The sequence below is a fragment of the Pelodiscus sinensis genome, chromosome 6, assembly GCF_049634645.1.
Source record: "Pelodiscus sinensis isolate JC-2024 chromosome 6, ASM4963464v1, whole genome shotgun sequence".
Classification (NCBI taxonomy): domain Eukaryota; kingdom Metazoa; phylum Chordata; order Testudines; family Trionychidae; genus Pelodiscus; species Pelodiscus sinensis.
In genome coordinates, this window is record NC_134716.1 from 116,671,438 (window position 1) to 116,696,645 (window position 25,208).

Sequence of the window (25,208 nt, forward strand, 5' to 3'; positions counted from 1 at the left end):
GTCGTCAGAGGCATGTAGATTAGACACATAGGCAAAGTCATATGAAGCGCGCTAGTCTGGACGCTCCCCTGTCGACATCAAAGCCCTTTGTCGGCAGCCTCGTTATTCCTCATGGGATGAGGTTTACCGGGGCTGCCGACAAAGGGCTTTGATGTCGACAGGGGAGCATCCAGACTAGCGCGCTGAGCGGACAAACAGCTGATCAGCTGTTTGTCGGTTCAGCGCGGCAGCCATGTAAATTTAAATGAAGCCGCAATCATTTAAATCGCGGCTTCATTTGACTTTGCCAAAACAACAAATCTACATGGCTCCATCGACGGAGCCATGTAGTTTAGACGTACCCTCAGAGGCTACCAAACGAAGGCCTGCAGCCCCACTGGTTGCTTCCCCAGCGCTGGTTCTCCTCAGCTCCCACTACTTCTTCCCAGGCCAGCCTCTACCAAAGCAGACTGATATAAGGAGGAAGGGTCTCTTCTAGGGGTTGCTACAACAATACAAGAAGGAGAGGAAACAGCAGCTACCATCAAGCTTTGGAGCCAGTAGTACCGCTGAAGCTGCCAGCAGGAGAGGCATCTGCAGAACTCTCTGGGAGGAGGAAATGAAGGAACTGGACACCACATGCAGTGGAGGAGGAAATGAAGCAGCAGAAAATATCAAGCAATAAGTATTCCCGTACAGGGAAGGAGGAAGAGAGGAAAGATCAGTGGCAGAGCAACACCTACCAGGATGTGGAGACTGAGAGGAACACAGCAGATGGGAGGAAGGGGTGAAAATCCCTTGTTCAATAACACATACAGCCTGAGAACTGCCAGGAAGGTGGTGAGCTGCTATTACCGCTCCGCACAGAGTGCATGTGTGTTACCTATCTTTCCTACCCTCCACCTGACCCACTTGTTCTCATCCACCTGTTAGATCTTGTCTGTAGCTCCTAAGGACAGGGAAGGTCATTTTCTGATTGTACAATATGCGGCATAATGGTGCCCAAGCTGACAGAGGCCAGTAGGCACTGCCACATTGGTAGTTATTTGTCCTACTGCAGCCTTTGAGAGCCCCAGTTGTGGGTCTGGACCCCATCATGCCAAGTGCTGTACAAAAACAGAACCAAACGTTGCACCCTGCCCCAGAGAGCTTACTGCTTAGATACTATTATACTTGTGGACTAAGAAGAGCAAAAGGAGATGGAGATCATAACTTTTACCATATCACCACAATAAAGACAGTTAAAATACAGACATTGTAATAATACTTTAACGCCCAAGCGCTGCATGCACCCAAAGGGCAGCACTTTCAACAATCGTGAACAGGCAGGTGAGGTCCACTAGACCGACAATCCCCTTATGATGAATGGGGGGGAAGGAGAAATACCCTTTTCTGGTCATTCCAACCATTCAGTTAACTAAGTTCTTTCGCAGTAGTTTACTCTTGGGACCTAGCCCTAACTGTCTTGCCTGTAACAGTCAGACAGTGGGTCCTAAAGAGTCCCCAGGAATGCGAGGTAAGCAGCAGGTGAGTTGGGAGGAGGCCAGGAAAACAGAGTGGATAGAAAGAGTGGATTTTTTTATCTGAAATCAGTGGCCTTGCTGTTCCTGACGTTGTGTAATCTGAGCAGAGCTGGAAGGACATGTGAGAAGAACAGGGAATGTTTAGTCAGATGTGATCAGATCATTTTATTTTATTTTGAGGTTTGCTGGTCTTCCTCATGTTGAGCACATGTGACTACCCCCTTACACTGTAACATTCCAAACTGAATGCCATGGAAGCAAATGTATGTGTTTTAAGCCATTTTTATTTTGTTCAGTTGCTCTGACACACCTAGCAGCCAAGTAATGTTTCACAAAGTATGTTTTCTTTGTTTTCTTAATTAAAAAACAAAACAAAAAAAACTCCACACTTTTAAGACCATAATCTGATTCCTTTGTCCTAGAAGGTAGGAGGTTATGAGTGCACATGCCTAAGACTGCAAAGCCAAACACTAAGAAAAATTAGTTTTAAAGTTTGCTCCAGAGGGAAAGTTAAAAGATCTTGATGGTACCCTACAGGATGAAATTCCCAAATGCACCTTCTTGGGTTCTACAATGGAGTTTGCATGTGGGTAGTGGTGAGGGCAGCCATACCAATCTGTAACCTTTTTTTCATCTGAGGAAGTGGGTCTGGCCCACGAAAGCTCATCATCTAATAAACCATCTTGTTAGTCTTTAAAGTGCTACATTGTCCTGCATTTTGCTTCAGCTACCCCAGACTAACACGGCTACATCTCTATCACTATTCTATGTAACCTTGGGGAATTTTAACACAAGCTTTTAGTGACAAGGTATTTTTAAGGTCTCCTGTTTCCCACCTTCTGCACCCCAAGTGCCAGAGTGGGGAACAGCCTTACCAGCCTTTACTAACAGTAGTCGGTGCTTGGAGAGGCTGCGGGAACAGCAGCCCCAGTAAATATGCATCCCTGTGGGCCTTCTAAGAACTGTATCAGCCACTGGGTTACCTTTGCAAGGGCAGGAATAAATGCCCAGATGCCTGCTTTTTAAGAAGGATGGAGGCGGAGAAAATGTGTGAGGGGGGAGCATGTGGAATACAGGGCTTGCTATACAGCACATAGATTTTATTTCCCCAAACTTGTGTTTAATTTAAAAAGCATGCCAGGATTTGAAAGACATTGTCCACCACAAAATAATCATAGGGCAGATACATCACAAATAAACACACATTAGTGTGGCTAGAGCTCAACCCATGACATGCAGTGTGGTTTTCCAAATCATCTACAATAATATTGGAGTGTGGTTATCTGCAAGTGCTGCTTCAGGAAGACCCTGGAATAACAGTCTCCTGAATCTTGGTGGAACTGACAGCCCAGACGCTGCTAATGGGCCTTTCAGCTCACCATGCCAAGTCCTTCTGAAGGTCATTCTCTCCTGGCCAATTAAAGACGGGCACAACAGGAACAAATCCACCAGCATATACGGCAATTTAACCACTCCAACATAATTCTGGAGCATGCACGGGACAGAGTGAAATACGGAGCCTAAAGAATTAGGTGACTGGGAGTGGTCATTGTGCGTCTAAGGTCTGGTGTAATAGAGTTAAAAACAAAGTCTCCTTGTTCGTTCAAACGTACGTGCAGTCGGGCATGCTTGCAGGTTAACCCAGGATGAAAAGGGGCTGGATGGATGATTACCTGTTGTGTTCACTTCCTCTGGGGCATCTGGCATTGGCCACAGTCGGAAGACATGATACTCAGCTAGACGGACATTTGGTCTGACCCAGTATGGTGGTTCTTATATAGGGAAGAAAAGACTCCTTCTCTGGGGGGTGCTAACGCTACTCAGTTGGTTGTTGCAATTTTTCAAATAATTTTGATCCAGTCAGTCATTGGAAATAGTTAAAAAGCCGGATATAGTTTACTAGATGTCAGGGGACATAAACATAGGAACAATGGGGGTTGTATTCCTCACAGTAAAACCACATATCTGAACAGTTGCAGTTTACAACTAAATAATCCTTCGAAGCCAGGATTTCCCTGCCTTCATAACGGAGCCCCCTATGGTAAAATGAACCAAATCATGACCTCCCTGCATCCCCACCTTGTGTTGTGAAAGGCCTGCATGCCTGATTTTATACAATCCACAAGTGTCCTTCACACCCCACTTCCCTCAAAAAAAAAGGGGGATGTAGATCTTCATAATAGGATGTTTCCTCTCCTTTCTGATGTGCTTTGATGAGCAGAGAGATAGTAAGAAGCAAGGACAATAAAAATACCATTACTGGCATCTGAATTAGCAGCATCCATAAAATGGGCCTGCTCAACACCTCACAGCGATGGTTTCAGGCTCTCTGAAAACTCAGGCAGACACTGCATCCATTAGGGTCAGCGTTTGAAGGGTTTCTTCACCATCATAACAGACTTATTTCATAGAAGAAAAAAAACTCTGAGAGACTGTCTGTGCCCCATGCCCAGCAAGTCCTAAGCAGCAGCCCTTGTTCCCCAGTTTGGGGAACACACCTTCACTAAATAAAACCAAGTCTTGCATATGGGTGCAGCATATAGAAACACATTTACAAACAAATATTGTAGGTATGTTCTTAGAGACAGACCTAGTGCTGAGGGCACTAACAGCTCAGGTAAGGAAGTAGTGAGCCTTACAAATTGAAGCTAATCTTGACTTACATAAACAAGCAAGTTTGATAATATTAGACAAAAGTAGAGCTTTAATGATCGATATCAAGTTCTCCCCAAATGACAGCTGCTTCTTTTTATAGAAAAGTTAGTGAAACAGCATTTAAAGGTTAAAGTTAAGAAAGGATTGTGACTTTTTTTGCTTCTAAATAATGCATAAATAAAGCCTGAAATATGTTCCCCCCCCCCCCCCCCCCCCCACTTGGTTCTTTTTTAGCAGTTCAGGCCTTGTCAAGCTTTGGGAGACTCTTGCGCTGCTGGGGATTAAGTGCTATAATGACATTGCAAAAGACTGAAAGCTTAGCCATTAGGAAGGAAAGGATTTAAATCAGGCTGTTTAAAACCTAGTGATGTGGCAGATTCTCCCATCACTTGGGGTCTTAACATCACAAAGTATCATTAAAAATATTCTATAGTTCAAACGGGAGTTATGCGTTTGATGCAGAAACTACTGGAGTATGTTTGCAGGACTGCAGAAGGTCAGATTAGACATGCACAATGGCTCCTTCTGGCACTAAAAGCTGTGAATCTATGAAACACTTTATCTTCTGTGTATTTTTGCTAATAACCTTTTAAGTTAGGTGTCTAGTTAACACAAAGGAAAACCAATGAATAGTCCTGGGGCTCCCTTAGCCTGGTCTATGTGAAGACCTTAGTCCAAAATCACGCTCCCCACAAACTCTGAATTAGTATATGGTGCGTCCACACTACCAAACCTGTTACTTCAGAATAACGGTCCACGGAATTCCAACTTTGCACTCTGGCTTTTTATCAGGAATGATGCTAATTCCAAACTTGTAAGTTTGAAATAACGTTAGTGTGGACGCTTCGATGCCACTAATTCAACCTATTTGGCCTCTGGGCACAGCTCCCCGGAGTGCTTTCTGGGGCTCCAAGTCCAAGGGAATGCGTTCACATTAACCGAGCCTGTCTTGGACTAATGTTGATTCTTCTCCATAGTGAGACCATACAAGTTCGAATTTGTAACTTGGGGAGTTCTTAAGTCAAATTTGGTAATTTTGAAATAATTTCCTAGTGTAGACGTGGCCTTAGAGACTCACAAATAGATATAGATATTTGTGAGTCTCTAAGGTGCCACAGGACTACTCAATTTTAAAGTTACATATTAACATGGCTCCCACTCAGATTTTTAAACATACCACAGTTCTGAACATTTATGATAGCTCTACTTATGCCTTTCCTAAGGCTTGCGAGAACTCACAGTACACTCCTCCTGATATTCCCAAAGAGTCTTCCGGAAAAGCCACGTAACAGAGCACTCAGCATTCCTGATATTCCTCCGGTAAAGTCAAGCAGAAAAAACCCCTCTCACTGAGTTCTTCTCATTTCAAGAGTTCTTTATATTAGGGATGTTAAATATCGGTTAATTGAATAGTTGATTAACCTCATGAATTCTTATCAGTTACTTAACTATTCTATAGTTCCCGGGGATGGGGATGGCAACCAGTGCATTCCAGCCCCACTCACAAGGAGCTCCCTGCCACTCCATGCTGCTGCCTCTGTATCAGAGGCAGCAGTGCAGGGTGCCAGGCGGGAGCTGATCTGCAAGGGGAGCCTGTTTAAAAACCAGCTCCCTTCACGGACCAGCTGCCTGTTGCCCTGCTCTGCTGCCTCTAATACAGAGCCAACAGTGTGGGGTGGCAGCAGCCCCTGCCCAGGGAGGGGTCTCAGCTCCCAGACACAGCACAAGCCAGAACTGAGCTGGTCTGCCTGTCCATCAGGCTCCTAATTAGAGGTGTGAAGGACTAGTCAACTAGTTGCTTCCCTCCCCCCCCCCCCACTTGCTGCCTCTATCAGAAAGATGCAGCAAGGGGGTGGGGGAGAGGAAGGGGTACTTGAAAGTGGCAGCACTGTTTGAAGCCTGGGGCCAGACCCCGGGGTCTACATGGCACTGCCATTTTGAAAAGCTGCATGCAGCCCGCGGCCAGTTGGGGTATCCGCAAGCTGCACGTGGTGTTTCAAAGCAGCAGTGCCATGCAGAGCCTGGGGTCAGCAGGGGAGTCCCCAGCTGATCGCAGGCTCCACGCAATGCTTTCACTTTTGAAGTGGCGGCCTCCTCCGCACTTCAAAGGCAGGGGCACCCTATCAACTAATCGAATAGTCGATGCAAAATGCATCGACTATTCGATTAGTCAATTACCCAAAACTTAACATCCTTACTCCTAATGCACTTTAAATGCTGAGCCGCAGCAGGTATAGGTCCCGGACCCAGAGCAAGCCGGGACTGAGGCAGGCTACTGGACAGCCTGCTAAAAAATTACTGGCGGGGGGGGAGGGGGGGGGGAAATGTGTGTAGTCTTTAGCACTAACCAATACACTTTTTAAAAAAAATCAATTAATCAACTACTCTATTACATCCCTACTTTATATATCATACAGAAGTGCAAAACAAAAAACAGATCTAATTTTCAATAAATGTCTGTCATGAAGGCAAGAATTTCATCCATAACATTCTCCCCAATGGCAATACAAAAGCAAAGATTAAAAAAAAATCCCAGCCAGGTCCTGAAAACCTAGAGCGCTGGATAGTGATATAAAGGAGTACGTCGACTAGTCAACTACCTATAAGCCTATGCTTTCTGGGACTCTGTTCACTGTTTGCTTTGTTATGCTGTATGTGATTCTACTGTCCTGTGCTGCTCTGTAGAGAGAGACAGAGAGAGAGAGAGAGAGAGAGAGAGAGAGAAAATGTAGCACCCAGTGAGGGATGGGGTCCTTGGGGGAGCCTATGCTTATTGGGTAGTCGAGTCGAGTACTCCTCACATTCCCCCGCTCCTTGCTGCCTCTATATATGAGGCAGCAAGATGGGGGGAGGAGGGAAGCAGGAGCCAGTGCTAAGGGAGCCGGGTTCACCACAGCACCGTCTCTGCAGTGCCACCCCATCCCCCACCCCCAGTGCCTCTATCAGAGGCGGGGAAGGAGGGGCTGCTGCCGTGAAGCACCCCGTCCGCAGCAACCCAGCTGGGCAGGCAGCCGGCTCCGTTCCGGCTTGCGCTGAGTGCAGGACAAAACCCTGCTGCAGCTGTGCAATTTAAAATGCAGTAGGAGGCGGGGGGACAGGCTGCCCAGCTCCTACTACCTTTTAAATTGCACAGCCACAGTGGGGTTTGGTCCCACACCTGGTGTGAACTAATCCAGTAGCTCATAAAAATCCTATCAACAACTTAATTAGTTAAATACCTGCATTTTAACATCCCTAGTGCAGGAGCAGTAACACTGAAGGGTTCCTCCTGGGAATTGTGGGGTGTTTCAAGCAAGGGCCTGCGAGTCCGCAACCCCTTGGGAACAGCAGGGAGATGGCCGATACCCATCTCCTGAGGAGGGACAGTCGAGCTGTGAAAGGAGAGAAGGATGAAGATCGGAGGGTTCAGCAAGGCCCAGATAATTGCCCAGCTGAAAGAGAATGATTCCCCCATGGAGCTGGATCCAGTCCCAGCTGGGAGAAGCCAGACAGCTCCAGGGTCTGCACAACAACTGCAAGGGCCCAGCGCCAAGCTGCTGAGATAGAGGCTGCTCCTGCAGGACTGTGACATGGGGGGAAGGGGGGTTTGTGTTAAGGACAGAGCCAAGTCCTGACTGATGCTCTGGCACGGAAAGAGGAGGCTGAACTTCCCCAGGCCACTGGCTGAATGACCCTGCTCAGTTCGGTCTTGAAGGGGGGAGAGATGTGACGTAGGGAGGGACCGTGTTCACTGTTTGCTTTGTTCTGCTGTATGTGATTCTACAGTCCTATGATGCTCTGGAGAGAGAGAGACAGAGACAGAGAGAGAGAGTATTTGCATGCGTTCGCAGTGCCCAGTGAGGGATGGGATCCTTGGGGGAGTACTCCTGAGGGAAGGCACATAGGGAATGGCCCAGTCCGGCCCGGCCCCCTTTACAGAACAGAGTTTGTTCTTATGTCATGCTAGATGTCGTAGAGGTGATGCCTATAGAAAACCTGGCAACTGTTAAGCAGTGGGTGTGCTGAGCCCCTTGCTGTCCAACTATTATTCGTTATGCTACTCCAGCTACCTTGTTGTCTCCCTCCTTATGTTTAGATTGTCAACTCTTTGGAACAGGGACTGCCTTTTTGTTGTTTTTCTAATCTAGGATTACAGTACTAGGAGTGGCAACAATACAAATAACAACAGCGACAACAATAATAATAAACAAAGGTCCACTAAAGACACATATGAGAAAGCCTAAGGAAACTGTCCACTAAAAAAAAACCTCATGCCACACTTCTGAACATTTATGATAGCTCTGTTAAAGAAATTACACCTAAAATAATCCTGTTCAACTTATTCATAAATGATCTGGAGAAAGGGGTAAGCAGTGAGGTGGTAAAGTTTTCAGATGATACTAAACTGTTTAGGATAGTCAAGATAGAAGCAGACTGTGAAGAACTTCAAAAAGATCTCACCAGACTGAGTGATTGGGCAACAAAATGGCAAATGAAATTTAATGTGGATAAGTGTAAAGTAATGCACATCGGGAAAAATAACCTCAACTATACGTACAGTATGATGAGGGCTAATTTGGCTACGACAAATCGGGAAAGAGATCTTGGAGTTATCGTGGACAGTTCTCTGAAACTTCCACACAGTGTGCAGCAGCAGTCAAGAAGGCAAATAGGATGTTAGGAATTATTAAGAAAGGGATAGAAAATAAGACACAGAATATCTTACTGCGCTTGTATAAAACTATGGTACGCCCACATCTTGAATACTGTGTACAGATGTGGTCTTCTCACCTCAAAAAAGATATTTTGGCCTTGGAAAGGGTTCCGAAAAGGGCAACTAAAATGATTAGGGGTTTGGAACGGGTCCCATATGAGGAGAGGTTAAAGCGACTGGGACTTTTCATTTTAGAAGAGAGGAGACTAAGGGGGGATATGATAGAGGTATATAAAATCATGAGTGGTGTGGAGAGGGTGAATATAGAAAAGTTATTTATTAGTTCCTATAATAGAAGAACTAGAGGACACAAATGAAATTAATGGGGAGCAGGTTTAAAACTAATAAAAGAAAGTTCTTCTTCACACAGCGTGTAGTCAACCTGTGGAACTCCTTGCCAGAGGAGGCTGTGAAGGCTAGGACTATAATAGGGTATGTCTACACTACCCCGCTAGTTCGAACTAGCGGGGTAATGTATGCATACCGAACTTGCTAATGAAGCCCGGGATTTGAAAGTGGAACGAGGTGTACAGATAGTTCGGAATAGCTAGCTAGTTCGAACTATCTAGCCCGTGCCGCGTGTAGCCGCGCGGCACGGGGTTCGCACTAGCCGGCTTTTAAAAATGGCGGCGCCGGCTTTATGCTAATGAAGCCCGGGAAATTCAAATCCCGGGCTTCATTAGCAAGTTCGGTATGCATACATTACCCCGCTAGTTCGAACTAGCGGAGTAGTGTAGACATACCCATAGAGTTTAAAGAAAAGCTAGATAATTTCATGGAGGCTAGGTCCATAAAAGGCTATTAGCCAGGGGATAAAATGGTGTCCCTGGCCTCTGTTTGTCAGAGGCTGTAGAAGGATGGCAGGAGACAAATCGCTTGATCATTGTCTTCGGTCCACCCCCTCTGGGGCACCTGGTGCTGGCCATTGTTGGCAGACAGGCTACTGGACTAGATGAACCTTTGGTCTGACCCAGTACGGCCATTTGTATGTTCTTATGTAAGATAACAAGAAGTGAAAGACTTTATAGAAAAAAATACTACAATGATAGCACCAAGATTGGGGGCTCATTGTTGAAATTACCTATTATTTCTTCAGTTCGGGAATGGCTGCATTGCAGCTGGAAGCATGCCTCCCAGCCCGGGTAAACAGACTTGTGCTAGCAGGGTGACACGGCGCGTTGGGTTTTCCCATTTCCTGCACCCCCATAATGGCACAGACAGACTCCACCGGCCAGTAGAACAGAGGGAGTTTATTGCTTCTCCAGGATACAGCACAGCACAGATGTAATCTGGTTACAGGGCAGGCCTAGGATGCCTCAGCCCCCGTTGAGATGGGGGAGCCTGGGCCCCTAAATCCCAGCCTGTTGCCTAGGCTGCTTCCTCCATGATACCAGCGAGAAACCTAACTCATTTCCAGCCCTGCCCTCAGCCAGGGCTCCACTCCCCTTCTTCCCACTGTTCCGCTCCCTGGGAGATAACTGGTCAGACAGGTTTGAAGCCCCCTTGCATAATGACTCATCCCCTGCCGTGCTGCAGCCAGCAGCCAGTGGAGGTCACTCACAATCCAAGCCTAGCAAACAGCAAGGTACCCACACTATGTCACAGCAGGGCTCCTGTTAAGCATGCTAAAAATGATTGTGTGTGCCCACTACAGCGGCTGGAGCTAGCTACCTGATTGACCTCAGATGCAGAAGGCAAAGTGGGCTTGATCTCAGGGAGGCTACTAAAGCTTCCTCCAGTGCTGCAATGTTCACACAGCTATTTATAGAGAGCCGGCAGGAGCCCCACTAACACAGGTTTGTCTATCCAGGCTGGGAGACTCACCTCTATCTGCAGTGTAGACATACCCTCTGTTTGTGTGGAGTCAGCTCCTTTTACACATTTTAACCGGTCATTCTTTCTTTCCAAAGCCAGAAGTGAACAGATTATGGACTGACATCTTCCATTGGCCCTTTCCAAAGGACATGGTCCTCTTAATACCTCATCATTTTTTTAAAACATTACTCCGAATAATTCCAGGGACCAGATCCTACATCTGCCCCTAATTTCTTCTGCCAAGGAGCTGTGGTTTTGCAATTATGTTTTTCCTCTCTTTTTTTAAATAAAGCGTTTCTGCATGAAAGACCCACATCAAAAGGTACAGGAGAAACAGACAATGCATGAAAAGCTGCCAAACACACAGAAGAAATTGAAGGAAAGCAGTTGCAACTTCCAGCATGTTCCTGCAATTTAGCCACCTCATGCACTGTTATCCTTATGAGTGGAGGGGGGGCGCGAAGAGAAAGTCAGACTGTCCCTTTAAATGACTTCTCCACGCCCTGTTACACAATCTTTAAAACACATCAGCTGCTAGCCTCAAAACCGAAACAATAGATCGCATTTACCAGGCTTTCAAAGCAAAATGTTTACTGCAGAATTACAACCTTCTTTAAAAAAAATCTAGTCACTTTAGAGGCATTTGATAACTTTCATCACTGCACAGAAGCATACAAAGAATCTCCAAAAGCCTCACAACACAAACCTCCATATTTGACCATAAAGCTTTCAGATGAAGAACTGCTGCAATATTACAGACATAAATTACCAGATTAGTTTCCCCAATCTTCAAACCAGAGAAGAATTTAATCTACCATCTGCCTCCAAGCTCATCAGCTATCTATGCTATTCCATATTTCCCAAAGCGCATACTTCGGTTTATACCCATAGGAGACATGGCCCATTGATTTCTATGGAGCCAGCATTTCACCTATGTTCCTTTCTTATAGTGTTAAGTCAGGCAGACAAATAACACACATGGAAACTTGTTTCTATTTGTAGCATCCAACAGAGTCGCAACATGGAAAAGTTCCCTCTTTCTTTTCCTCTCTCACATACAGACATCAAAGATGGTACTTTAATTGCAACATTGAGACACTTAAACCTAATCCTCTCTTAATAAACACGGGTGCTGTCTTATTGCTTCATTACTCTCAAAGGATACTATGGTCCATGAATCTCTGACTCACTTGCAAGAATTTGCTTCTGGCAAACTGACTTCCACTGCCTCCCTTTGCCAAAAAAACAAGAACACAAGAGTACTAGTTTCCTGTGAGTCAGAAAAGGCTTTCCTCCTCACAGGGACAAACTGTAAAGTGAGGAGCACAAGGGGAAAGAGACCACAAAACAAAAATACGCAAAAGAATGCTTCCAAAACTTTTGGAAGAAAGCAGGAGTCTGATATAGCAAGACCACAAGGTAGGCCCAGGGGATATAGGAATACAGGTACCCACGGAAAGTCACTAAGATGCTTTTGAAAAATCCTCTCCATATATTTTCAAGTGCGGCCACTGTTTTTAGGTGCCCAAACAGAGACACCCTACATCTGTGTTTACAGAAGTCCCAAGCACCCCAGTATTCTCCATTGCAGTCACCCAAACTTTATGTCACCCCCAAAGCAGAAGCCACTTTGGCCTCACTCACAACCTAAATTGAGAAGTACAAACAATAGGAAGGGGGAGTAACAGTTTAAGTTTCTCCGTGGAATACTGAAAGGAAAGAGTACGTGATCGACTGAGCAAGTAGGCAGGAAGGGGGTGTGTAATCAAAGAAAGTTTCATAGCAGTCCGGTGGGAGATCTACAGAGATCTACTGCAGTGACTACTTGTTCCTTTTTCAGCATTGACTACAAGGAATCTCAATAATAAAGAGGAACATAAGAGAAAAGAGAAAAAAGTCATGGCAAAATCATCATAAAAGCCTTAAAAATAAAAAACAAAAACTACCTTTTCATGACACAAGATCTCCCTTCAAACCAGCTCTTAAAAGTGTGTATTCATAGAAAAGGCAAATTATTACAAGCTGGGCATTCAAAGCAACCTTCTAAAACTGCCAGGAAAGTAACTAACCTAGGTATAAAGCAACACACACCTTGAGGATTAAAATGAGACAAAACACGTCATCTGGTTATAAACAGATGTCCACTATTCACTGCAGATGAGCAGGGGAGTAGAAGTTTTGCAAGGCTGATCAAGTTACAGTCCCCAAATCCAGCAGGTGTCATTCAATAGCACTGATCTGTCACAAAAGCACAACTTCTACCATAAGAACTCCAGGACGGGAGTTAAGAGACCTGGGTTCTAGTCTCTGCTCTCTCACCAACCTGCTGCATCACTCTGGGCAAGACACTCCACTTCTGTGCCTCAGTTTCCTAAACTGCAAAATGGGACTAACGATACATTCCTTAGTAAAATGTGTTAGGTTGGTGGGGAAACATTATATGCTTTATGTATGAGCTACATACAATTAATAATTTTTGGAAGACAAAATGACATTGGCTACATCCCTCTAAGACTGGAATTCTGCTACCAGTCAAGTCTGCTTTCAATTTTCATATGTACCTGCCCAAACTGCCACCTGCTTATTAGTGAAAGAACATCTCTAAACACGACATTTAGTAAGAATGTGCACATCGCCGGTTTGGCTTTGAAAGTGGACTACTGCCTGCATACTTGCACATGCAGGCTAGGGATGTAAGCGGCTACTCAAGTACCTGGGTGGCTCTTACTACATTTAAAATGCAGAGCCGCAGCAGACCCGTAGCCAGCGCAAGCCGGCACTGCTCAGTCCCGGCTTACGCTGGCTTTGGGAGCTATACCCTCTGCATCTCTGTATTTTAAATGTAGTAGGAGCCAGGCTGTCTACACTCCCAGTTCCTACGACATTTCAACTGCAGAGCCCCACCAGGGGTAGTGAGCACCTTCCCTTATTGATTAATCATGTAGTCAAACTGTATCGACTAAACAATTAGCAAATTACCTATGTGTTAACATCCTTAATGCAAGCATGTTAGATGCAGAAAGTGCACAGGAAAGCAGGAAATGTAAACACCCAGGCTGTGTCTACACTTGGCCACTTATTCCAGAAAATCAGCCGCTTTTCTGGAATAAGCTGCGAGCTGTCTACACTGGCCCTTGAATTTCTGGAAAAGCAACGATGCTCTACTGTACAAAATCAGCCGCTATTCTGGAAAAACTATTCTGCTCCCGCTCGGGCATAAGTCCTTATTCCGGAACACTGTTCCAGAAAAGGGCCAGTGTAGACAGCCCAGTAGTCTTTTCCGGAAAAAAGCCCTGATCGTGAAAATGACGATCGGGGCTCTTTTCCGGAAAAGCACGTCTACATTGGCCACAGACGCTTTTCCAGAAAAAGGGCTTTTCCGGAAAAGCAGCCTGCCAATGTAGACGCTCCTTTTCCGGAAAAACTGAAAACGGAATAGTATTCCGTTTTAAGCATTTCCGGAAATTCATGCCAGTGTAGACACAGCCCCACAGAGAGAAGCAATTGCTTTTTCATACACAGAGACCATTTCACTCAATAGACCTGGCCCATGCAATTAGTAATCAAGTGCTTACTCATACAAGATGAGCCCTTGCACAAGTGGCATAGTGGTGAAGTCTCGCTGAAAATGCTTCATACAAAACCAACCCAATGAGCTCCACTGGTGTTTTATAGTTCAAATACTGTTAAAAGTTACAATCAGCAATGGCCACAACTTACACAGGGATGTGATTATGAAAGCTGATGTCAAACCACACACTTCTTTATGAATTTTCTGTATTTGCTTGGGAAACTTGGACTCCTGCAGTCACTAAGCTTTCCATGCCACATACATGCAATATTTAGACTGAGAGGAATCTAATGTGGAAATGTCTAGTGACGTGTGAGAGGGAAAGCAGAGAATGAGAAAAACAAACACATTTCAGTTGTATGCTGCTTTTCATGGTTGCAGAACTCTAAGCTAGGACTGCTGGAGTGTAGCTCTACTCCCAGTTCTGCCCTGGCCATGCAAGACAACTTGTAAATCCCCAGTTTCTCCATCTGATTAGCAAGAATATAGTCCTTACCAACTGCAGGGCCTGTCTATGCTAAGGAGAAGATCGACGCTCACGTAGACTTGTAAATCAAACACTGAGGGCAGTCCCCAGTGGCATCTGGCACTTCTCATTCTGTGTGGAGTAAGGGAAGCTGACAGGAGCATGTGCTCCCATCAGCCTTCCACTGTGTGGATGCCACCATGACTCAGTTTAAGGTAAGGCAAAATGCGTAGCTGGAGTTGCACGCCTTAAAATCAACTTGCCTGGAGGGGCAAGCTGCTTGCATGAGCCGATATGTGCATGGAGCTGGCTTCCCACATATACCAGTTCCCGCCTCCCCTCCCCCCCATGATACAGAAGCAGCAAGGGGGGAGATGCGTGTAGTCAATTGGATTAACCAATAAGTCCAGGTTTATCGGTTAATGGGGTATTCGACCACACTATGATATCCCTACTGATTATATGAATGAGATATTGCAATCATGTTCAAAACAGAGGACAATGCAGTGCACTTCTATAGAGCATTTCAATGGAGTATCTCAAAGCTCTCTACGCATGCTAACTACCCAAGGCTCTCAATACCCCCGTAAATCAGATGAGGACTGCTTCTCCTACCAATGAAATGCAGGCACCGCTGGACAGCACTACGTGGCAGTTGAAATATTATCAATTTGGAGTGGTGGGAAGGAATTAGTTTTCTGTCTGGAAAAGTAACTTGCCTCCAATAGTTACATGTCCCATCAAAGATTAACATATTTGAAAGAAAACAATGGAAAATCCTATATTCTAATATATTTACTCTGTGTATAGACAAGTTTGCTGTTTCCCTTGCATAGTCAGTTTACTCCTTGCTGGGAAACCACTTATAAACATCAACAAGGGAGAAAAAAGCTCTTGGTATCTTATTTCAGAGAATGTATTTAAAAAAAAAAACACTCAGGACATGCTGAATTAAAGCACTTAAAAAAAATCAGATTAACAGGGTCCCTTTAAAAGAAGAGGAGAAGAATTCCACAGAAACTGCAGGAGGAGTTGAGAGGTAGATTTCAATTATCCAAAGTGGAACTGATTCCTAGGTTAAAACACTCTCACGAATTATAGTTCTTGCAGGAGTAACCACCAAAAATGGACAGGACCTCAGTTTTACCTAGATGACTGCACTCCTCAACAGCACAGCCTCTCACACTATCAGACAGAGCACCCCCTACTCATCAATGACAAGGTTTGCAAGATTACATTCATTTACTGTTGTTGAGAAAATGTTTCTCAAGTAAGATGCTTGGGCCATGAGTTTACACAGAAACCAAACTCTGATGTTTTATTACACATTAAATTCCCAGCTTTCACAATTTCCAAAATAACCTTCCCAACGTAACTGAGGCTGTATTGTGGGGTGTAAACTACCCCCAACACACACACTTCATTTTAATTCATTATTGATTTTGAAACCTAATGAGCATGCATAAATATCAATATTGCTAATCATTTCACTGCGGATCAGCTTAGCAGAAAAAAAAAGATAATGTACTTCAGTAATAGAGATGTAGCCGTGTTAGTCTGGTCTAGCTGAAACAAAAGACAGGACTATGTAGCACTTTAAAGACTAACAAGATGGTTTATTAGGTGATGAGCTTTCGTGGGCCAGACCTACAATTTGATCTGAGGAAGTGGGTCTGGCCCACGAAAGCTCATCACCTAATAAACCATCTTGTTAGTCTTTAAAGTGCTACATAGTCCTGTCTTGTGTTTCATAATGTACTTCAGTCCTTCATTACTGGACTTTAAACATACCTGAATCTACAGTAGGATAGCTAGTCGGCAAGACCGACAGTCAGTCGTGTCAACTTCACTTTGCTCCTGCTTAGGAAGGCAGAGAGCAAGGGCAGGTACTGGAGTTACAAGGGAAGGGCACCCAAAATTAGAGACTGGAGGAGAAAGTTAGATTAGTGGAGACTTGCCCATGCAGCAGCCAGAAGGATGGAAGAAGGTAATGGTAACGGAAACACTCCTCCCCAAAAACTAGGGATGTTAGAAAGTGGTTATTTTAATAATTGTGTAACTACTAAAGAATTCAGTGGTTCCACGGTTATTTGATGCCCCAGGGGCAAGGCTGGCAGCCAGTGTGCTCCCAACTCCACTCACGGGGAGCCCCCTGCTGGCTCTGTAATCAGACTCACCGCAGACAGAGGCTGCTCCATTGGAAAAAAGTAGCCTTTTTTCGAAAAAACTTCACCTGCGTCTAGACTGCAGCCGCGTTCTTTCGAAATTAAATCAAAAGAACGCGGCTTTTCTTTCGACGGCGGTAAACCTCATTGCACGAGGAAGAACGCCTTCTTTCGAAAGTTCCTCTTTCGAAAGAAGGCGTTCTTGAATGTAAATAGGGCTTCTTCGAAAGAGAGCATCCAGACTCACTGGGTGCTTTCTTTCGAAAAAGCAAGCCGCTTTTTCGAAAGTTCCGCGTGCAGTCTAGACGCTCTCTTTCGAAAGAGGCTTGCAGTCTAGACATAGCCATAGAAAGAGAGAGCGCAAGGAAAAGAGCTTGTTTTTCCCTTCCAGCAGTGTGAGCTGAGGAACAGACAGCAAGACAGAGTGCAACAAGATCACAGAACAGCATCTTGCTAGGAAGCCAGCCACCTTACTGCAACTGGCAGCGGGACTTAGTACCTTACTGCTGTCCCACTCCATACTTGGTATCAATCTTCGGCTATAGCTACTACCTGGTACATTGTCAAGCTCTGCTCACCACTTTGTGCAACAACTTGGAAATTCCCTACAAGATTCCCATCCAATTAGTGACCAGCCCAACCCTTCTTATCAAATAAACTGCAGTTTCAGGTGCAATAGCTGTGTATTTAACTGCTCTCACAGAGGCCTTACTGAATTCTGACCTTAGCCATATATCCGTGCATGGTCCAAGCAGAGCCAATGCTGGCCCATGGGAGCTTGCATTCCAACGTAGAGTTTTAAATACAAACACAAGCTGAGTTCATTCCCTAACGCACACACCATATTAGTACTTCAGTCAAGTGCCGCATGATCAGACCTCTCTACACAAGTTCTACAGAGGGCCTGGGGATATGAAATTCAGTTCATGGCTTCTGCTTCTGGGTCTCCACAGCTGAGATTTTGGATCCGGATGGAACCTTTCACAGTCCTTGGGGGGGAGGGGAGGTTAAAAACACACTAATTTGTTTTAGATGACATGTTAAAACTATTTGAAGATGCCTAAAATCACAGCCAGAGCTGAAATCAACCCAATACATCATTCAAGAATCCCTCAGCCTATGTAGTCAAGTATCAGAGGGGTAGCCATGTTAGTCTGAATCTGCAAAAGTGATGAGGAATCCTGTGGCACTTTATAGACTAAGGCTGTGTCTAGACTGGCAAGTTTTTCCGCAAAAACAGTTGCTTTTGCGGAAAAACTTGCCAGCTGTCTACACTGGCCACTTAAATTTCCGCAAGAACACTGACGAACTCATGTAAGAAATCAGTGCTTCTTGCAGAAATACTATGCTGCTCCCATTCGGGCAAAAGTCCTTTTGCGCAAAAGCTTTTGCACAAAAGGGCCAGTGTAGACAGCTCAGATTTGTTTTATGCAAAAAAGCCCCAATTGCGAAAATGGCGATCGGGGCTTTCTTGCGCAAAACCGCGTCTAGATTGGCACAGATGCTTTTCTGCAAAAAGTGCTTTTGCGGAAAAGCGTCCGTGCCAATCTAGACACTCTTTTCCACAAATGCTTTTCACAGAAAATTTTTCAGTGAAAAGCATTTACGGAAAATCATGCCAGTCTAGACGTAGCCTAACAGATTTATTAGAGCATAAGCTTTCGTGAGCAAAGACTCACTTCATGCATCTGACGAAGTGGGTCTTTGCCCACGAAAGCTTATGCTCCAATAAATCTGTTAGTCTATAAGATGCCACAGGACTCATCGCTTCAGCTCACGTAGGCTCTTTCCTAGCACTCAGAGACAGTCTCAGCTGATGTAAGTGACATAGTCAATGCAGCTACTCAGTAACACCTCCCAAGACACACCACAGTTTTTAAGACCAGAAGGAACCACCAAATCATCTAACCTGCTGTTGCTGCTGCTGCTGCCTTCAAAACTGGCCTCCCAACCAGCAACCACAACTTTCCGGCTGCCCAGTTACAAAGGCAGCACAGAAGTAGGGGGTGGGCAACGCCGCAGTCCCCACCTCCACAATAGCCTTGTGACACCCTTTTAGGTCAGGATCCCAATCTTGAGACCTACTGACTTACGGGTTTTATGTATTTATATTTTGAAATACCTATTCGTGATGTACAACCACACTGTGAAATTTACCATTAAAATATTTGGAACTGTGAAATCCAAGATTTTTAATGTGCTATGATGGTGACATTTACAAAAATGGACCGTGAATTAAGTTGGGCCTTACCTATAACCTATTCAAAAAGGCTCAAGTGGGCAAAAGGGAAGGGAGAGTTCCCCTGTATGTCAAAAATTGCATTACCTTGTTCTCAGGGGAAAAAAAGATCCTGAATGCTTATGGATCCATGTCCTAACAGATAAAGCAAAAGATGGAATATTATTTGGTGTCTGCTACAGCCCAAATCACACTAGAGTATAAAATAACCAACTTCCTTAGGCACCTATCTGTGATGTGTAGGGAAAAAGTGTGTGATCATGGGGGACTTTAAATTGAGCAATATATACTGGAGGTCTCATGCTGCCAGTACAAAAATATCCATGAAATATCTAAACTTTATAGATGACAATTTCCTAAATAAAAAAATGTAGCTGCCAACATGGGGGAATTCTACTCAAGACCTTGTGTTAACAGATAAAAAGGAATTGATCACAGAACTAAAATTTAATGGTAGTGTAGGTACAAGTGATCATGACTTGCTCACATTTGGGCTGTGTCTACACTGGGCCACTTATTCTGGAAAATCAGCCACTTTTCCGGAATAAGCTGCGAGCAGTCTACACTGGCCCTTGCATTTCTGGAAAAGCAACGACTCTCTACTGTACAAAATCAGCCGCTATTCCAGAAAAACTATTCTGCTCCCGCTCAGGCATAAGTCCTTATTCCGGAACACTGTTTCCGGCCACAGACGCTTTTCCGGAAAAAGGGCTTTTCCGGAAAAGCAGACTGCCAATGTAGACGCTCCTTTTCCGGAAAAACTGAAAACAGAATAGTATTCCGTTTTAAGCATTTCCGGAAATTCATGCCAGTGAGGACACAGCCTTGTAATGTCCAAACAGATTAAAGTTCAGACTAGTGATATGTAATAATATATACTCACTTTGTGTTTCGATAGTGGCAATTTTACAAAACTGAAACAGTTATGCACCACAACAGCTGGGAGGAAAAATTTAATCAGAAACATGTTAATTATATTTGGAAATAATTTAAGAACACCTTACCAGATGCCTATAAAGCCACAATTCCACAAATGAGGAAGAAGGCTATGCTGATTAAAAAATCAACTGGTTTAGAAGGGAAGTGAACATATCTGTAAAAAATAAAAAACAAGCATAACAAATGGAAGAAAAGGGAAGCTGATAGTAACGAACACAAATCAGAAGTCAACAATTGCAGAAAATTGAGAAAAGGAGCTAAGGGTATGTCTACTCTACCCCCCTAGTTCGAACTAGGGGGGGTAATGTAGTCATACAGAGTTGCAAATGAGGCCCGGGATTTGAATTTCCCGGGCTTCATTTGCATAAAGCCGGCCGGAGCCATTTTTAAATGCCGGCTAGTTCGGACCCCGTGCCTCATTTGCTTCATTTGCAATCCCGGGCTTCATTTGCAACTCCGTATGACTACATTACCCCCCCTAGTTCGAACTAGGGGGGTAGTGTAGACATACCCTAAGGTACATAAGAAAAAAACTGTATGACTAGCAAACTTAAAGATAATAAGAAGTTTTGGCATTATATTACAAACAAAAAGAATTCTGACAATAGTACTGGCCCATTGCTAGATGAAAATGTTAGAATTATCAATAACTGGAAGATTTACATGGTGTTGCTCAGATCCTTAACTCAATCATTTTTGTTTTTTTTCCACTTAAACCATTGCTCCGGGGTGGGGCAGGCAGGGTATGCAGGCTGTCATGGGAAGAGGGGACTACCCCAGCCATCTCTCACAGCAGCAGGTTGGGACCAGGTGAGCAGTTTCAGCAAGCACGGCCAGCAGAGGGGTGCATGACCCCTGGCTAGGGCAGGTCTAGGTTCATTGTCCTCAGACAGATTGAGGAATGGAGCAAACGGCACTTTCCCCTTGCTGCCTCACAAAGGGGAACAGCCAGCAATACGAAGGGGGGGAGGAGCTGCAGATCCCCACCCTCCCTATGGGATGCTGGGGGGCAGGGAGGCTCGGGATTGAGGGCACCCCAGCCAACATCCTTCACCTGCCTGGTGACTCTGTTTCTTTTCTGCATGGTTTTATGCATTCCCTTATGAATGGGAAGCTGTTCCAATCAAACACTTACCTTGCTTTAAGTTATGGTAAGAGGAAGCTATATACCAAATTTGGTGGTCCTAACTCTCACTGGAACAGACAGAGTCGCTCTCTCACAGACTCTCTCTCTCAAATATATAGTAGATAATGCAGAAAAGGCAGATGTAGTCAATAGATATTTCTGTCTTGTATTGGGGGGGGGGGGGGGGAAACAGATGATAAAGTCCCATCATATAGTCAGAACTCTTTTTCCATTCCACTTGTGTCTCTAGAACAGTGATGCACAACCCATGGGTCGGTTGCAGCTGCCTTCCTGGGAGGGTCGCAGTGCTCGGATCCAGCCGGCCATTTTTCCTGGCTTCCCAGCTCAGGGCCTGATGTACACGAGGTGGAGGTGGGGGAGTGGCAGGAGAGCAGCACGACAATTAAAGGAGCTGCTTTCTTTTCTTTTTTTTGCTCAACCAATGGGGGTCGCGAATGAAAAAAGGTTGCGCACCACTGCTCTAGAGGATGTAAACAGAAGATACTAAAATAAGACACTTTAATATGAGCAGGGCCAGATAATGCGCATCCAAGAGCTTTAAGAGAACTGGATTAGGATCTTCCTGGTTCGCCTACAAATGTCTACACTGCATAACTTATTTCGATCTTATTTCAAAATAGCTTATTTCATAATTTGGCATTGTCTAAACAGCATCAAATTTCAAAACAATCCACTATTCCGAAATGCCCCTTAACCTCATTCCACGAGGAGTTTCAGGGATGTTGGAATAGCGAACCCGTTATATTTCGAAATAACGGGATTGCCATGAAGATGTGGGATAGCTATTTCAGGATACTCCGGTATCCTAAAATAGCGTTGAAATGTAAACGTAGTCATAATGTTGATTTTCCAATTCATCTTGAGGCACTGAGCAATCTCCAGAAAGCTGGAAGAAAGCTAATGTTGTGCCAACGTTTAAAAAGTGAAAACAGGATAACCTACGTTATGATAGGCCTGTTAGCCTTACATTGATAGAAGGCAAGATAATGGAGCACTTAACAAGGGACTAACGGGGGATAAAATCATTAATGTAAATCAACATGGGTTTATAGAAGACAGATCATCAAATTAACCTGATACCTTTTTTCTATGAGATTATATGTTTGGTTAATAAAAATAATAGACATAATATATTTATACTTCTTTAGGCATTTGATCCAATGCTGCATGATATTTTGAATAAAAAACTGGAATGATATAAAATTAACATCACACACATTACATGGATTAAAAACTAACTGATAGGTCTCAAAATGTAACTGTAAAAAGGAATCATCATTGAGTGGGTCTGTTTCCTGTGGGATCCTACGCTACTGAATAGCTTTATTAATGATCTGTAAGAAAACAAATTAATCACTGATAAAGTTGCTGATGACACAAAAATTGGGCGAGTGGTAAACAATACAAAAAAGACAGATTACTGATTAAACAATCTGGATTGCTCAGCAAATTGGGTGCAAGCAAACAATATGTATTAAGGATTAAATGTAAATGTATGCATTTGGGAACAAAGAATGTAGGCTGGGGGGCTTATTACCTGGGAAGCAGTGACCCAAAGAGATTTGGGGGCTGGGGTGGATAATCATCTGAACATAAACTCTTTGACTGATGATGCTATGGCCTAAACTGCTAATGTGATCCTTGGGTGCATAAATTGGGCAATCTGGAGTAGAGAGGCTATTTTACCCCCTAATTTGGCACTGGTGTGATGCTCCTGGAGTCCTGTGCTCAGTTCTGGTGCCCAAAATTAATTCAACAAGGATGTTGATTAACTGGAGAGAGTTCAGGGGAGAGCCAGGAGAATGAGCAAAGAATTAGAAAAATGCTTTGTAGGACCAGACTGAAGGAGCTCAATCTATTTAGCTAACAGAGAAGATTGAAGAGATACTAGATTTCAGTTTGAAAGTAGAGACATGGGAACAAATCCTTACTAATTGGCTCGTCTGTCAAGCAGAGAAAGGTACAGAATAGAGACCTAAGGAACAGAAAAACATTAGCCATGTAACCGATTAAAATGCTATCGGTTACACGGTTAAACTTTTTAGGGGATGAAGCAATAAGGAGGGAAGGGTCATCGCCCCTCAGAGCAGGCTCCACTCCTCTCCCAAGGCTGTGCCCCTATCTGTGCAAATGGAAATAATGCTGTGCAAAGTGCAACCAAAAGTGCAAGTCATTGAGAACCCAAGGGGTCTTCTTTCCTGCCTCTCCCAGACAGTAGGAAAGGCGTTCTTGTACAGAAAGCATGGGACTGGGAGCCAGGGCACTCTGAGCTCTGGGCCAAGTCACCAGTTGTCTGTGCTTCTGCTTCGCCACCCCTAAAAGGCGGAGAATGAGCTGGAGGCCTGCGCAGAGAGCAGTGAGATGGTAGGGAGAGACGTGCAGAGTCCTGCTACATTTTATTCTTCTTCCCCAAATCACATCTAGCCTCCCCCCTCGTACAAAGCCAGCACCCTGGAGGCTATAGCTGTTGGGACCCATCTCACCGCAGGCATTCCAGGGTCCTCGGGCAGCACCTCCCCCACCCCCTGCAGGGAGCCGAGGGCTACGGGGGGGACGCAGGGGCACTCAGTGCCGGGCGGGAGCATCTCCGAAGCAGGGACAGAGGGTGGCAGACAGGAGAGAGCAGGACCCGGCGGTGCAGCTGTACGCGCCTCGCCTCTCACTGCAGCCGCCGCCAGCTGCTGTGTCACTTCCCCGGGCCCTTGCGGGGCTGCTGAGCATTTGGCTCCCCCCAGGCTCCAAGTCTCCGGCTCTTGGCAGGGGGGAGCGGGGAGGAGGCGGCAGACAGGGGGTCCCCCCAGCCACCCAGAAGTGCCAGAACCCAGGCAGCCGGGACCGCGCCCAAATCCGGTTCGGGCGGCGACAGCTCATTCATCCAGGCGCAGGTGGCAAGCACCCTGGGGGCAAGTTGTGCAGCAGGGGCTGGCTGGCTTCACCCCCCTTCTCCAATTCCTACAGCTTAGCCCGGATAACACACGAGGGCCGGGCCGAGAGAGAGGGCTTGGGGCGGGAAGGGGCTGACAAAAAGCCACCGAGGCGGCTCCAAATCCGCACCCAGAATTGCACTGCGTGTGCCGGCAGACTTGCAGCCAGAATTGCACTGCGTGTGCCGGCGGGCGAGCCAGGAACGCGGCGGCTGCGAATTGGGATCCACTTCCGAATCCCAGCGAACGCGCCCACATTCCATGAGGCAGCACTTCGATGTATTCATTCCTAAATAATGCCAGACGCGTAACAAGAGAAAGCCCAATGAGGATCGCTCTGTTCACACGCCGCTTAATTTTACGATACGAATAGGCTCCGAATGGAATGGAGAAAAACGAAGAGCTTTGCAGCACAATCTGAAGTCGCTTAATTCTAGGCACACACACACACACACTAAAGCAGTTGTGTGCAAGTGAAAGAGGAAAGGGTTACAATCCCCTCCCCCTCAAAAAAAAAACACCCAAAAAATCCTATATCAGGAGAGAGACACAAGAACCCGAGGACGCATCATCAAACAACAACAACAAGCTTCTATCAATCAGACACGCTTCTGGAACAAACAGTATTATAGGAAACAATCGCCCCCCTCCCCCCCATACATTGCTCCCGATTATAGTGGGGGGGGGGGGCTCGTTTATCTAAGCATTCTTTCAATACAGCTCTCACCGCGCTCAAGCTACGTGCCTTCATCCCCCGAGTCTAGTGCCAGACGGATTCTGAGTGATGCCTCAACACAAACACCCCGTCCTGATAGATCCAGGAAGCCCAATTGACCATTCATGCTCCCCTACCCCACCACAGCCCGCAATGGGAGTTCCCCGACAGCGGGGGAAGGGAAGGGGGGAGATCGGTCTAGACAACATGCAATCAACACACATCCACGCAAGGATGCGGGGGGAGGGGGGAGAATCACATGGGAGAGGGATAAAAATGAAAGCAAAGTACATGCCGCTGTGGCCTAGGAAGAAGCAAGGGAACAGGACCCTGACTAATCACAGCGCTGGACACAAAGCCTCCAGTCTGCCCTTTTG

The 25,208-nt window shown here is 45.4% G+C and overlaps 1 protein-coding gene across 4 annotated transcripts in view; it reads right to left on the bottom strand.

Moving 5' to 3' along the window:
* The window catches only part of CTIF (cap binding complex dependent translation initiation factor), a 420,270-nt gene that overhangs the window by 294,909 nt on the left and 100,153 nt on the right, over positions 1-25,208 (bottom strand). Inside the window, exon 1 of one of the 4 annotated variants that reach the window (XM_014580410.3) lies at positions 20,111-20,322. The exons of the other annotated variants lie outside the window; for them this stretch is intronic. The gene's annotated coding sequence lies outside the window, so the exon portion shown is untranslated. Of the gene's footprint in view, positions 1-20,110; positions 20,323-25,208 lie in introns of those variants that run through there. 4 annotated transcript variants of the gene reach the window in all.